The sequence below is a fragment of the Salvelinus alpinus genome, chromosome 15 (assembly GCF_045679555.1).
Source record: "Salvelinus alpinus chromosome 15, SLU_Salpinus.1, whole genome shotgun sequence".
Lineage (NCBI taxonomy): Eukaryota > Metazoa > Chordata > Actinopteri > Salmoniformes > Salmonidae > Salvelinus > Salvelinus alpinus.
This window is the reverse complement of record NC_092100.1, coordinates 26,257,603-26,272,865: the sequence shown is the minus strand read 5'-3', so window position 1 is coordinate 26,272,865 and position 15,263 is coordinate 26,257,603. Positions and strand designations below refer to the sequence as shown.

The 15,263-nt window shown below is 40.5% G+C and overlaps 1 protein-coding gene across 2 annotated transcripts in view; it reads right to left on the bottom strand.

Annotated features, from left to right (window-relative positions):
- The window catches only part of zfpm1 (zinc finger protein, FOG family member 1), a 101,220-nt gene that overhangs the window by 54,649 nt on the left and 31,308 nt on the right, over positions 1–15,263 (bottom strand). The window lies entirely within an intron of this gene.

Sequence of the window (15,263 nt, the reverse complement as noted above, 5' to 3'; positions counted from 1 at the left end):
TCTGGAGCCCCAAATTCATGACGATAGATTTAACAATTTGAATTGAATAAAATTACAATAGAATATTGTGCTGTCACTATCCAGTAGATTACTGAACAGAAAGCTCTGAAGTTATTTCATTTTACATTTCATGTCCCTTGTAAAATTGGTCTCATAGAATTAGGTGTGGCCCCAGAAAAATTAAGGATATCAAATTCTGCGCAATAGACTGAATGAGTGGAAAAAATGTTGCCATTCCCTGAACACAACACTGATAATATATTTTAAATTTGGTACGTTAAAGGGGTTTTAATACTGTCATAAAATGATTAACTCACATCACACCTGATATTGCATTTCTATAATCCCTGCTGACTACTCGCGATTACACTGCTGGACTATTTTAGACCGGTGAGGATAGCCTAAATTAACGCATGATAATAGAGATTTTGAATATTATGTTTTAAAATAATTTAAATTAATTCATATGCATTATATTAATTGTCATTCAGACTAAATAAAAGAAAGGATGAAAACACAAAACCTCAGACCCTGTCCCCTTCATCACTTTGCTGCTCTTCATTGTCTCATTCTATTGGTATGGGTCGGCAGAATACATAGAAAGATATTCTAATGGGTGCAGCTCTCTCCTCAGTGCTTTCACTGTTTGAGACACACACAGAAAAGGTTCTACATGAGACCCCTCTAATATATATATTTTTTAAAGCCCACCAGTATTTCAAATCACATTGGATGACACAACTCTCTGTAGACATAACTTCACAGCCTATTCCCATGAGAACACTGAGAGACAGATTATAAATTAATCCGCGGACCTATTCCATAAAGAGGATTAGGAACTGTCAAGTCAGTGTAAATGGTTAACATTCTACTGATTACCATGGGAGAAAAAACAAAACAAATGCATACACAAGGCATTACAATTAAGTATTGGGGCACAACGCATCATTTTAAACAAGTACATTTTTGTAAAATTAATGCTGCATATTAAAATGGGATTTTACCCCATAGTTTGTAAATTAATTTCCATGAGGTTGTGATGAGCGAAGTGGGATTGTTCCAAGCTAAAGCCGTGACCGGGGGCGTATATATTTACACTCATAGAACAAAGAGCCCTATAATCTATACAAAGCACACAACAATACCCGTGAATAAAGAGTCTTGTAGAAAAAGGAAAAAGCAATTTTTCTAATTCTGTTAATTTCACTTCCAAGCAATTAAAACGAGGCGGAGATAATGCTTGGAAACAATTGCTGCCTGACAAAAGTGTTTCTGTCTTTGTAAATGAAACATCTTTAGGCTAATTTCACTGTAATGGTTCACTGTCATTTCAGATCAAATTAACACAGTTAGATTTGAACCTTAACAAAAAAAAGAGAGGAAAGAAAAAAGATCGATCCCGAACACAATATTTTTTGAATTATGTGGCTCGAGCTTTGGTTGATATAATTTTCAGTATCTGTGAGGACATTTTCATACAATTAATTTTCCTTTAATCATAATTGTACAAAGAGACTTCTCTGTATAAAATTCCAATTATATTTCGTGTTTAAAATGTAAGTTTGAATTATGATTTCTTTCCTCATTACTGTTCTGGTTTAATGAATCAATCGCCGCATCACTGCTTTCAGACATCAAATGGTGTGGAAAAAGTTTTAACTTTTGCCTCTTTTATCTACTAAGAAATATTATATTTTTCTCTCTTCAGGATACTTGGAGGAAAGGATAGTGCAGGCTACTTGATAAGCATTGTACCATCCAACTTTATTTGCACTTTTCAAAGTTATAACCACTAATTATAACTTTAAAACTCGTTAAATAAATGGATATCAGAATTTGACTGAACAAATCAAAGAATGGGGAAAATAAATGACTTTGTTAACCAATCTAATTAGGTACATTACCTAACTGAAAAACAACCCAGGAATGTACACACAATACAGAGTTGTAGCTTAGTATGATTTGAGGAGCAAGTGTCTGGAATATCAATCCAAAAAGTATTGAACCACTGAATACCTGCATGTGAGAGACAGGTAGTATGACCTGCACTGATGCCATAAGCCAGATTCTGAAATAAGTCTCAAGCCATTCATGTGTTCTTTCTCACAGAGACACACACAAATACTAACCTGCATGCATCTGTGACACAGAAGTTGGTAATCTTAAGGACATGAGTGAAAAAGAGAGAGAGAAGGGTAAAGAACTCGGAGCAGCCTCTAACTCTATCTGCCACTCTAAGGCAGCACAGAACAAAGTGTTGAGCTGATGAAGGCAGAGGAGATACTGCTTTATTAACTCGCCGTCCACATCAAACCAGTGTGCTCAGCAGCGGTGATTAAACACAGAGACAACACATCAAACCTGCATGCTCAACAAGCCTGATTAAACAGCCGCCACCCCTCGCCAGCTCTTACATTAATAACCATCTTACAAAACAGTAAAACTAGAAGAGAAGCGCTACTTGTATCAGACAATCAGAGATTTGTAAGAAAGAAGAAAACCTTAAAGGAGGATATTTAGAGTAAGAGAGGCCCCTTTGGTATGTACTCTTGAGGAGGGAACTGGGCTACCTGACTGAGTCACATGCTGAAGAGGGGCCTCTTATTGATCAGATTAAAGGGAATAACAAACCAAATATTATTTAAACTTCTGTTCTATAATGTCTTCCAAGCTTGAACCCCTGGAGGGTTCAAAGCCATTTCAATTATCAGAATTCAGCTTTTGTTATACTGTGCAAAGAATTCAGTCCATGCGATCAGATTGATTTCTCTAATTTGATGCCTAGCAACAACAACAAAAAATTGTCTTTGATCCGAGGCAATGATGACTTCATTGATTACTCAGAAATTTTTCTAAAATCTAGCAAAACATATCAATTTTTCAACACATTTGAAATCCTGGTGACGTTATTGATCCCTCTACAGATCTCCAAATCTCCTGCAATGATGGTTAAGTACTCTACTGACCGACAGATGACAGACCAGGTTGCAGTGAAGTGACGGGTGCCAGAGGTGCCACGTGACTGATGTCACCACAGTCCCTGACATAGCCGATAAGCCTGAGGACTCTCACTGCCCTGCCAGCAGATGAGTGGCAGGGACTGACTGTGGTCTGGCTGCAGACAGACAGGTGTAGAGAGTTAGAGCAATGGATGGGGGCTGGCACACCACTCTAACTGGGTTCAGAATGATCATACCACTCCCTGGCTCCCTCACCAGCCATCAGTGAAGACCCAGGCCCACATAGAGGCTAGAGAGAATCCACAGCCCAGTGGGCAGTCACACACTCTACAATGCTTGTACATGGGCATAAATGGGAAATGAGTATGGTTGGTACACTACCTACCTTTCTTACCATAAACACACGTTTTATGTAGAATGTTGGGGTTGTGGAACGGAGAATAAGTCATCCACATTTTAGTGGCTGAATCTCATGTCATAGAAGAGTTTGTGGTCATATGCACATCCTTAAAAACGTAGGTGCTAGACTAATAGACTAATAGAGTAAATATGAAAAAAACAGAAAGGCCCGCACACAGAAAATGCTAGTGGGCATAGTGTGTGCCAATACAATACAAAACATGGCTATACAAAAGCACTTTAAGGCATATTCAATAATCAGAGGTACATGTAGGTATCAAGGATTAAATATTCAAATCGGGCCGAGTTGTAACCTAGACAACAGTAAGATAACATTACATTGAAAACTGTTAGAATATCGCGCAGGACGAGTGGTGTCGTAGATACAATTACACATGACCTAATTCAAAACAACTTGTGTACCTCTGATATTCTGGTATCCATGATTAGGGCACATAGCCATTATAGAAAATATATAAAAAGTGTACTGATATACAATATGACCCGACCTGGATTGCAAGACATATCAACACAATATATTTATGTAAGAATTGGTCTGATGTCAAACTCTTGGTTAAGACATTTTGGTGGCATAGTGGACAAACTGTGAATCAAATACAACTCTGTTTTCAATAATAAATTATCAATGTCCCACCCCCCTAGGAGCCTTAACATGTTCAATACCAATGTATCTCAGAGAGCTCATGTTGTGACGAGCCTCATTTTATTCCCTCACTTTATAAATCAGTAGCATATCTGTGAGCAGAACTGTCTGTCACACAACTGTTAAATACAACCAGACTAAAAACAGCCAGACAGTCATAAAATATGCAGACAGATATGACAGTTATAGCCTGCAACTAAATAGAAAAATATGCATAAAATGTCTCAACACCATCAGTGAAATCATATGAATGAGTGATTACAATATTTATGATAATGAGTGTGATTATAATATGATGATAAAGTGTGGCAATGATATTTATATGCACAGGGCATTGGAGCACTTCAAACAGGGCCCGCCTGATCCCGAATTTGGACGTGACAGCAGGACGTCAAACATCAAACAGTCAAATCCCCGGACAGAGCAATGAGGTACAGAAGCTTTGACAAACACTCCCCCATTTTCCTTTACACCTCCCTAAACTAAATCTCTCTCCCACTTTCTCTCTATCCCTCACTCTCTTTTCCCTTTACTACATCCCTCTCTGTTCTATAATCATCATCCCCTATTTATCCCCTTTTCACCCTGCCATCTCCCTTTTATAGTCTTGCTCTCCCTCTTTCTTCCTCTCCCTTCCTCCCTCTCTACCTCTACCCCCCCCCTCCCCCCTTCCCTCTCGCTCTGAAAAAAACACTGTGACTGGGAGCGTCACTCTGTGCGGATAGCTGGGAGCCGTTCTCGGTTATCGGCTCCTGCAGACTCTCTCTGCTGGTCTGATCTGTCTCCTCTTCATTAAGCAAATACGCCGACGTGGAAATGAAAACATAATAGCTATTTGATTTCCAGCGAGATATTTTGCATATTGGTTCGGAGCTGATAGTGGAATTTCATCAAGTCTGTTTTTTTTTTTCATGCTTTAAAAACTGAATTACTGAGCTGGGCGGCTTCAGCAGGATTTCTTTACATTGCTGGGAAGAGAAAAAAATAAAGAGTCCCCAGGAAGACTACTTAAACGATTAAATATCCCCCATTCCCCTTTTGATAACACAGAAGAAATTTAAAGAATTCACAGTGCTTTAGGTTCACTATACAAATCAGAGATAGGACAGAGAAAATTAACTCCTTAATGAGCAGGAGCTGTCTCCCTGATAATGGTCCAGGGGAGACGACAGGGTGGGACACGATGGGAAGAATGAACCCACAGAAAGAGAAGGGGAAGAGGGAAGGAAATAGGAAGTAGTCAATAACATGGAGGAGGGGGGATCAGCTTCCCCCTGCCTGGATATTGCTCTGTGGTCCATGAGAGGGCAGGTGTGATGGTAGATAGCGATAGCACCATAGTTACCCACTGCCCAGCATCGCCATAGTGATGGATGGTCCAGTGCAGGTGTATCCTTCATAGCCCCATGAGAGAAAAACTACCCTTGCCAGGGGAGATCAACAAACCTCTTCACACCAATCTGTCAGATAACCCCACCTCTCAAGAGGATATTTCTGCTGGACAAAAATACATCTTCCTCTTGTTTTCCATGTTGGAACATGGTGTTTTTAGCCCTGATAGAGTCAAACTGTCTACGAACTTAACACAGACACTGATACACACTATACAGCATTACATTCACAATTGCATTCTTACTTTTTCATCGAGCTACACTACACACTAACACAGAATTTTCGGCAAGATACAAGAGTCGAGATTATGTGACACTTTATGGGCAGCAGGTGGGGAAGCAAGTTGTTTAAGAAACTCATTATACCAACTACCCCTTATACCTTGAGATATATTCCCCCACATCAATGGCATCAAACTGGCATTGTGTGCACCAAGGCACAATGACAAAATATCCTGTGATGGCAAGGAAATTACACAAGATTTGATCACCTATGTTTGGGTGTAGAATACAGATCATTATCAGAGGATTTGCATTTGTCAATCAACTTCACACGGCTCCAATTCAACAGGTTCCTGGTATGTAACATATTCAAGAGCATAGCAACATCTAGCTGTGTGACCTAGCAATGACCTGGTAACATCTCAAGGGTTTTCATTTCTTTGACTGTCCTTGTTCATCTACTTGTAATAACAATAACTGTTGAAACATTAACAGTCATCAAAACAGCAACATCTAACAGTAATGTTCAACAGGTTTAAAATGTGGATTAGAAATGACATTGTATTATCATAATGAGGCTTTTATATTACCAGTGCAGCATATGCTCCCTCTCTAGGATATGTTGAATAATGTCCCTTCCCTCCCTAGACACACATCACAACGGTTCCTACTTGGCACCTCATCAAACACTCTCCTGGTGAAAGAAGGTCATTATTATCAAGACCGTGATCAAATCAAATTAAATGTATTTGTGTCACGCCCTGGCCTTAGTTATCTTTGTTCTCTTTATTATTTTGGTTAGGTCAGGGTGTGACGAGGGTGGTTTGTGTGTTTTTGTCTCGTCTAGGGTGTTTGTACTGTCTAGTTTTTTTTTGTAGATTTATGGGGTTGTGTTCATTCTAGGTGTTTATGTAAGTCTATGGTTTCCTAGATTGGTTCTCAATTAGAGGCAGGTGTTTATCGTTGTCTCTGATTGGGAACCATATTTAGGCAGCCATGTTCTTTGGGTATTTTGTGGGTGATTGTTTCCTGTGTCAGTGTTTGTGCCACACGGGACTGTTTCGGTTTGTTCATGTTTTTGTATTTGTATTTGTGTTCATGTTCAGTTTTCCCTATTAAAACATGGACACCTACCACGCTGCGTATTGGTCCGATCCTTGCTACACCTCTTCAGAGGAAGAAGAGGATGACAGCCGTTACAATTTGTCACATGCGCCGAATACAACAGGTGTAGACTTTACCGTGAAATGCTTACATACGAGCCCTTTCCCAACAATGTAGAGTTAAAAAGTCATCAAAAATGTGCAAATTAAAAAGGGAATAGTAACACAATCAAATAACAATAACGAGGCTATATACAAGGAGTACAGGTACCAAGTCAATGTGCAGGGGTATGAGGTAATTAAGGTAATATGTACATGTAGGTAGGGGTAAAAGTGACTGGGCAATCAGGATAGATAATAAACAGAGTAGCAGCAGTGTATGAAAGTGTGTGAAAGAGTGAGTGAGTGAGTGAGTGTGTGTGTGTGATACTATCCCATAGAGGTTATATACATAAGAGCCTATAGGTCTGAGCCTATTGTTCACTCATTATCAGAAGTGCATTGTGTCAGAATGTGTGTGTTGTCAAAAGGAGACATCCTCAACGTACAGTATGTGCGCCTATTTTCTTGTGTTTAAAATATAATTGCATTTTAAGAGAAGGTTTTGTGTCATTTGGTCTGTATGTGGGAGGGCTATTTTGGATACCTATCTCTCCCAATAATACATAGACACACACACACACACACACACAACACAATACACACGAAGACATAAACACAACCACCACCAACAACATTGACAATAATTTCACCTAACTAGGAAAAAAGGCAGCTGCAACTGTGTGCCAGTCTATCTTCATGGTCGTATTTGCTCCCGGGCGGAGAGTACAGCCGGAGCAGAGCATATGAGGGGAGAACCAGGGGGAGTTGAGTTGCCAGGCGGCTAGAGCCGAGACCCTGGACTATTGAAGCCAGGCAGGAAGAGAAGAGCCAGGCGATAGGCACCCTGATAAAAAAATAGCAACAAATCTTAACTTTCCAACCGTCCCAAGATCCATGGGGAGGGGGGTTGAATCAACTACATATTGCATCGCTCCCTATCCATCTCTTCCCCCCTGACGAACTCACACACACATCCCTCCAATTCAAATTTTTCACAATTGAGTGTGTGTGTACAGAAGAAACTGGATAGTGGGACCTTTTGCAATAACATTCTCTGTATGCAAATCAGATCAACTACAATTTTATTGGTCGCATACACATGTTTAGCAGATGTTATTGCGGGTATAGCGAAATGTGTTCCTAGCTCCAACAGTGCAGTAGTATTTAACAATACACAACAATACACACAAATCTAAAAAAGTAAAGGAATGGAATTAAGAAATATAGAAATTATAGAAATACTAGGACGAGCAATGTTGGAGTCCAGAGTACATAAAAAAAATATATACACAGTACCAGTCAAAAGTTTTAGAACACCTACTCATTCAAGGGTTTTGCTTTATTTTTTACTATTTTCTACATTGTAGAATAATAGTGAAGAAATAACACATATGGAATCATGTAGTAACCAAAAAAGTGATAAACAAATCAAAATATATTTGAGATTCTTCAACCAGCTTCATGAGGTAGTCACCTGTAATGCATTTCAATTAACAGGTGTCCCTTGTTAAAAGTTCATTTGTGGAATTTATTTCCTTCTTACTGCGCTTGAGCCAATCAGTTGTGTTGTGACAAGGTAGTGGTGGTATACGAAAGATATCCCTATTTAATAAATCCATATTATGGCAAGAACAGCTCAAATAAGCAAAGAGAAATTACAGTCCATCATTACTTTAAGACATGAAGGTCAGTCAATGCGGAACATTTCAAGAACTTTGAAAGTTTCTTCAAGTGCAGTCGCAAAAACCATCAAGAACTATGATGAAACTGACTCTCATGAAGACCGCCACAGGAAAGGAAGACCCAGAGCTACCTCTGCTGCAGAGGATAAGTTCATTAGAGTTATCAGCCTTAGAAATTGCAGCGCAAATAAATGCTTCACAGAGTTCAAGTAACAGACACGTCTCAACATCAACTGTTCAGACAAAACTGCGTGAATCAGGCCTTCATGGTCGAATTGCTGCAAAGAAACCACTACTAAAGGACACCAATAAGAAGATGAGACTTGCTTGGGCCAAGAAACACAAGCAATGGACATTAGACCGGTGGAAATCTGTCCTTTGAGATTTTTGGTTCCAACCACCGTGTCTTTGTGAGTCGCAGAGTAGGTGAACGGATGATCTCCGCATGTTTGGTTCCCACCGTGAAGCATGGAGGAGGAGGTGTGATGGTGTGAGGGTGCTTTGCGTGTGACACTGTCTGTGATTTATTTAGAATTCAAGGCACACTTAACCAGCATGGCTACCACAGCATTCTGCAGTGATACGCCATCCCATCTAGTTTGTGCTTAGTGGGACTATCATTTGTTTTTCAACAGGACAATGACCCAACACACCTCCAGGCTGTGTAAGGGCTATTTGACCAAGAAGGAGAGTGATGACGTGCTGCATCAGATGACCTGGCCTCCACCATCACCTGACCTCAACCCAATTGAGATGGTTTGGGATGAGTTGGACCGCAGACTGTAGGAAAAGCAGCCAACAAGTGCTCAGCATATGTGGGAACTCCTTCAAGACTGTTGGAAAAGCATTCCAGGTGAAGCTTGTTGAGAAACTGCGAAGGCATAGGGTGGCTACTTTGAAGAATCTCAAATATAAAATATATTTAGATTTGTTGAACACATATGGAATTACTACATGACTCCATATGTGTTATTTCATAGTTTTGATGTCTTCACTATTCTACAATGTAGAAAACAGTCAAAATAAAGAAAAACCCTTGAATGAGTAGGTGTGTCCAATATATATGTGATGGGATATATAGACATTATGGACATAAATCTAATGTGAGCTTCCAACATACACAATGTTTGAGAAAATGATACAACTCGTTAGTGAGGTAGGTAGTGATTCTGGGGTCTATAGCGTCCAGCTGAGGGTCTGTATGTTAAAGCCAAGATAACAGCTTGCTGACCCCATTGAAAAGAGACGTGTCTATTAGAATCAGAATGGGCATTATTATTGGCATCACTAGGGGGTTGTATAGGGGTCCCTATCCTCTCACTCACACACACAAGGTCAGTGGATCTCAAGTTTGACTGTTATTTTCCAAAATCTAAACCACATTACAACAATCTTACACTAGTCTGGAAGGATAACTATCATGACATTGTTGCATATTCTTTATCAGACTCTCACATGATATATAGGAAGTGTCCTTGAGCACTGATGAGAATTTTCACACACATTTTCATAGAATTTTGTGTCAAGTGGTTGTCAAGGGAATTTATTCACAAAGGGATGTACGATCTTAGGGCCAAATTCCTAACTTGGATCCTAAAATGGCCTTTTACGCACATGCTTAAGTGAATCTACACAGGTCTGAGTGGTTCATATCCTAACCTTTAGCTTGGTGCCAGTCTTTCTCTGTGCTATCCATTTACAGTGCAACACCACTACAAGCATGGCACTTTGACTGATTAGATTTCTTTTATTTTGTTTATTTAGTAAATATTTTATCAACTCTATTTCTTGAACTGAATTGTTGGTTAAGGGCTTGTAAGTAAGCATTTCCCGGTAAGGTCTACACCTGTTGCATTCAGCGCATATGACAAATACAATTTCATTTGATTTGATTAGGAGGTGCAAACAATGGAATACATCAGAGTGAGTCAAGTAGGGTTGAGAATGCCACTATTATATTTGAAATAAACACAAATTGCACAGTCTGGAATGATTTAGTCATTAATGGTGCAAAATTATTCTATCGGATATTGTGATATTTGGAGTAGCATATCGTAGAAGAAGTCTCCCCAAATATGGCCCAACCCTAGAGTCAAGTTAGAATCATCCCCTAAGCATGTGGGAAGGAACATGTGAGAGATTTGATAAAAGGAGGATGATTACAATCCCTTCACTGCTCTCCTCCTTGATCTTAAGCCTGAATGAAGATGGGAGGAGGAGTGATTATGATGGTATGCAGAGAGGAAAAGAGAGGAGAGAAGCCTCAACCCCTCCCCCCTTTTCTCTTCCAACACCAAGGCTCTCAGAGCGCTGACAGAAACCAGCAGGAGATCCAGGCACCTACTTCTCCTCCTGAGTCTCTCTCTCCTCCTCTCTCTTTGTCTGAAGTGCTGCGGCCTTCGGTCGGCCGTCTTATCCGAGCGTTGACCCTGAGGCCTCGGCTTAACTCTCCAACCAGAGGGCCCTACAACCATCGCCACTGCTCCGATAGACAAACACTTCCACAGATGTTTCTGCTAGCGCAAGAGACTAAACATATCCCCGACCCAGAGAAAACAGACAACACAGCCCAGATCTGGATCACCAAAACAAGTAAAAGTGCAGTGGCTGCTGTGAAGCTAGAGAGAAAGTGACCCCCAGTGAACGTGGTGGGGGATAGGGTTTAGACTAGACTGATACAGCCCTGATAGGAAATGATTAGAGGCCTCGACTCATGGCCTAGCTGCTTATACCCACTAAACACTTTACCCAAGCCATTGGATCACTGTGATCTATCTATACTTGGATATCCAAATGGTTCTGGCTTGTATCTACAGTGTTTGTGTAGTTAACACAATTTTAAATGTAGCATACTCAATGTACTTGCTTAAAAACCACCATAGTACCATAGCCTACTGTTTTTCTTACCATTGCTGAGTAATCCCCCTACTGTCACGTTCCTGACCTGTTTTCTCTTGTTTTTGTATGTGTTTAGTTGGTCAGGGCGTGAGTTGGGGTGGGCATTCTATGTGTTGTGTTTCTATGTTGGGTTTATGTGTTGCCTGATATGGTTCTCAATTAGAGGCAGGTGTTTGACGTTTCCTCTGATTGAGAACCATATTTAAGGTAGGCTGTTCTCACTGTTTGTTTGTGGGTGATTGTCTTCCGTGTCTGTATGTATGTTCGTACCACACGGGACTGTAGCGTTTGTTTGTAGTCTGTACCTGTTCGTGCGTTCTTCGTGTATTTGTAAGTTCTCATGTTCAGGTCTGTTTAGTTTGTTTTGTTGTTTTGTATTTTCAAGTATATTTTCGTGTCAGTGTTCGTCTGGTCTATTAAATAAATATTCATTATGTATTCATCACCCACTGCGCCTTGGTCCGCTCATTCACCACAAGACGACCGTTACACCTACTCTATAACCCACTCCATATGTAGAAGTCATAACTCTGTATTTCTGAGATGTCTATTATATATCTTCTTTTTTTAACCTTTATTTAACTAGGCAAGTCAGTTAAGAACAAATTCTCATTTACAATGATGGCCTACCCAGGCCAAATCCCAACCCTCCCAATCACAGCCTGGAATCGAACCAGGGTCTGTAGTGACGCCTCTAGCACTGAGATGCAGTGCCTTAGACCGCTGCGCCACTCAGGAGCCCCGAGTGTTAAACCACAACACTAATTTATGGCTCTCTTGTAATTGTTATGACTTAATTATGCATCCTAAAAGGACATAAAGCAGTGGACACAGAGGCAACTACTGCTAGCTACACAACTGAAGAAAACCCTGGAAATAGAGGTGCTGCATATAACCAGGATATACAGTAACACTGGTATTCACACCCCTAAATCCAACTGTAACTTGATCCTAGGATCATGTCAGTATATACAGTGGGGAGAACAAGTATTTGATACACTGCCGATTTTGCAGGTTTTCCTACTTACAAAGCATGTAGAGGTCTGTAATTTTTATCATAGGTACACTTCAACTATGAGAGACGGAATCTAAAACAAAAATCCAGAAAATCACATTGTATGATTTTTAAGTAATTAATTTGCATTTTATTGCATGACATAAGTATTTGATACATCAGAAAAGCAGAACTTAATATTTGGTACAGAAACCTTTGTTTGCAATTACAGAGATCATACGTTTCCTGTAGTTCTTGACTAGGTTTGCACACACTGCAGCAGGGATTTTGGCCCACTCCTCCCTACAGATCTTCTCCAGATCCTTCAGGTTTCGGGGCTGTCGCTGGGCAATACGGACTTTCAGCTCCCTCCAAAGATTTTCTATTGGGTTCAGGTCTGGAGACTGGCTAGGCCACTCCAGGACCTTGAGATGCTTCTTACGGAGCCACTCCTTAGTTGCCATGGCTGTGTGCTTTGTGTCGTTGTCATGCTGGAAGACCCAGCCACGACCCATCTTCAATGCTCTTACTGAGGGAAGGAGGTTGTTGGCCAAGATCTCGCGATACATGGCCCCATCCATCCTCCCCTCAATACGGTGCAGTCGTCCTGTCCCCTTTGCAGAAAAGCATCCCCAAAGAATGATGTTTCCACCTCCATGCTTCACGGTTGGGATGGTGTTCTTGGGGTTGTACTCATACTTCTTCTTCCTCCAAACACGGCGAGTGGAGTTAGACCAAAAAGCTCTATTTTTGTCTCATCAGACCACATGACCTTCTCCCATTCCTCCTCTGGATCATCCAGATGGTCATTGGCAAACTTCAGACAGGCCTGGACATGCACTGGCTTAAGCAGGGGGACCTTGCGTGCGCTGCAGGATTTTAATCCATGACGGCGTAGTGTGTTACTAATGGTTTTCTTTGAGACTGTGGTCCCAGCTCTCTTCAGGTCATTGACCAGGTCCTGCCGTGTAGTTCTGGGCTGATCCCTCACCTTCCTCATGATCATTGATGCCCCACGAGGTGAAATCTTGCATGGAGCCCCAGACCGAGGGTGATTGACCGTCATCTTGAACTTCTTCCATTTTCTAATAATTGCGCCAACAGTTGTTTCCTTCTCACCAAGCTGCTTGCCTATTGTCCTGTAGCCCATCCCAGCCTTGTGCAGGTCTACAATTTTATCCCTGATGTCCTTACACAGCTCTCTGGTCTTGGCCATTGTGGAGAGGTTGGAATCTGTTTGATTGAGTGTGTGGACAGGTGTCTTTTATACAGGTAACGAGTTCAAACAGGTGCAGTTAATACAGGTAATGAGTGGAGAACAGGAGGGCTTCTTAAAGAAAAACTAACAGGTCTGTGAGAGCCGGAATTCTTACTGGTTGGTAGGTGATCAAATACTTATGTCATGCAATAAAATGCAAATTAATTATTTAAAAATTATACAATGTGATTTTCTGGATTTTTGTTTTAGATTCCGTCTCTCACAGTTGAAGTGTACCTATGATAAAAATTACAGACCTCTACATGCTTTGTAAGTAGGAAAACCTGCAAAATCGGCAGTGTATCAAATACTTGTTCTCCCCACTGTATCTGACTAACAACAATTTCAGATTTAGAGATCAACAAAAAATAAATTGAAAGGGCAAAAAAAGAAGGTAAGAGAGAGAGGGAGAAATGGAAAGAGAGAGTAAAATAATGGGAGCAGAGGGGCAGATGGCAGTTGAAATGTTATCTATCAATTCTGTCACATGGCTTAAAATAAAATCAAAATCAACTGAGATCCTGTAAGTGTGTGTGTGATAACTCTGTGGAGCATGTAGAGGAGATGTAGAGGAGATAGCATGGGGTTAGCTTGTTAAATACAACCCACTGCATGGCTGGAAGCAGCAAAGAAAGGGGGTATTTTCAAGAGGCAGGGCATCACTGTAGCTCTCACTGCTCTGATAACATCCATGTTAAGAGAGGGGAGGGGGGAGAGGGAATGCAGCCCAGAGAAGATGGACTCACATCTATGCATCTTCCCCGGTTGTGAAAGGAAGTATCAGCACCCCTCAAACGCAAAAAGTCACAACGGGATTTCTGATGGGGAAAATGTGTTCTTCTCAGATGATGGGAAGATAGGGGGGAGTACAGCCAAATGTCAAAGATGATAAATGGAAGAGTGCAGAGAAACACAAGCATACATACAGAGTACACACACACACATCCAGAAACACATGACATTTGAATATATGGTATATGATTTACTAAATAACCTCAATGGATAACTAGCTGTAGAAACTAGCTGTATAATATGATCACACATGGTGGTTCCAACACATGTTAATTACACAAATGCTTCTTACATACAGATATGGTTATTAGTACAAAGTACAATAAAGCTAAATACTACACATTAAAAAATAACAAGGCAGGTTATTATTAGCTTACAGCTGAAACAAAAATACTATTAGAGTGTTTTATTTTCTCTAGCTATATAAATTCCTCTCTAATATAGCAATATGATTGGTGACCTTTCAGAAAGCTAGGTTTCATCATTAATTATGGGCACTATGACTCCTCTATTGTTGCAATTAGTCATAAATATACTTATACATTTTAATAGGATAGACATCACCCTTAGCTGAGAGCATAACCTAGAAAAAGGCATGTTTCATCAGTCACTAGCTGAGCTGAGTACCTCAGCTCATTAAACAGGGCTTTTTCATTAGTTTGGAGTATTAGTTAGCGCTGATAAAGTCTGGTTCTGTCTTGTCTGGTCTGCCGTGGTGTGCAGTGCCAGGGCGAGGTGTGTCTGTCTGGATGACTGTAGATCATTTTAATATCAGGCCGGTGTGGATTGCTGATAGTG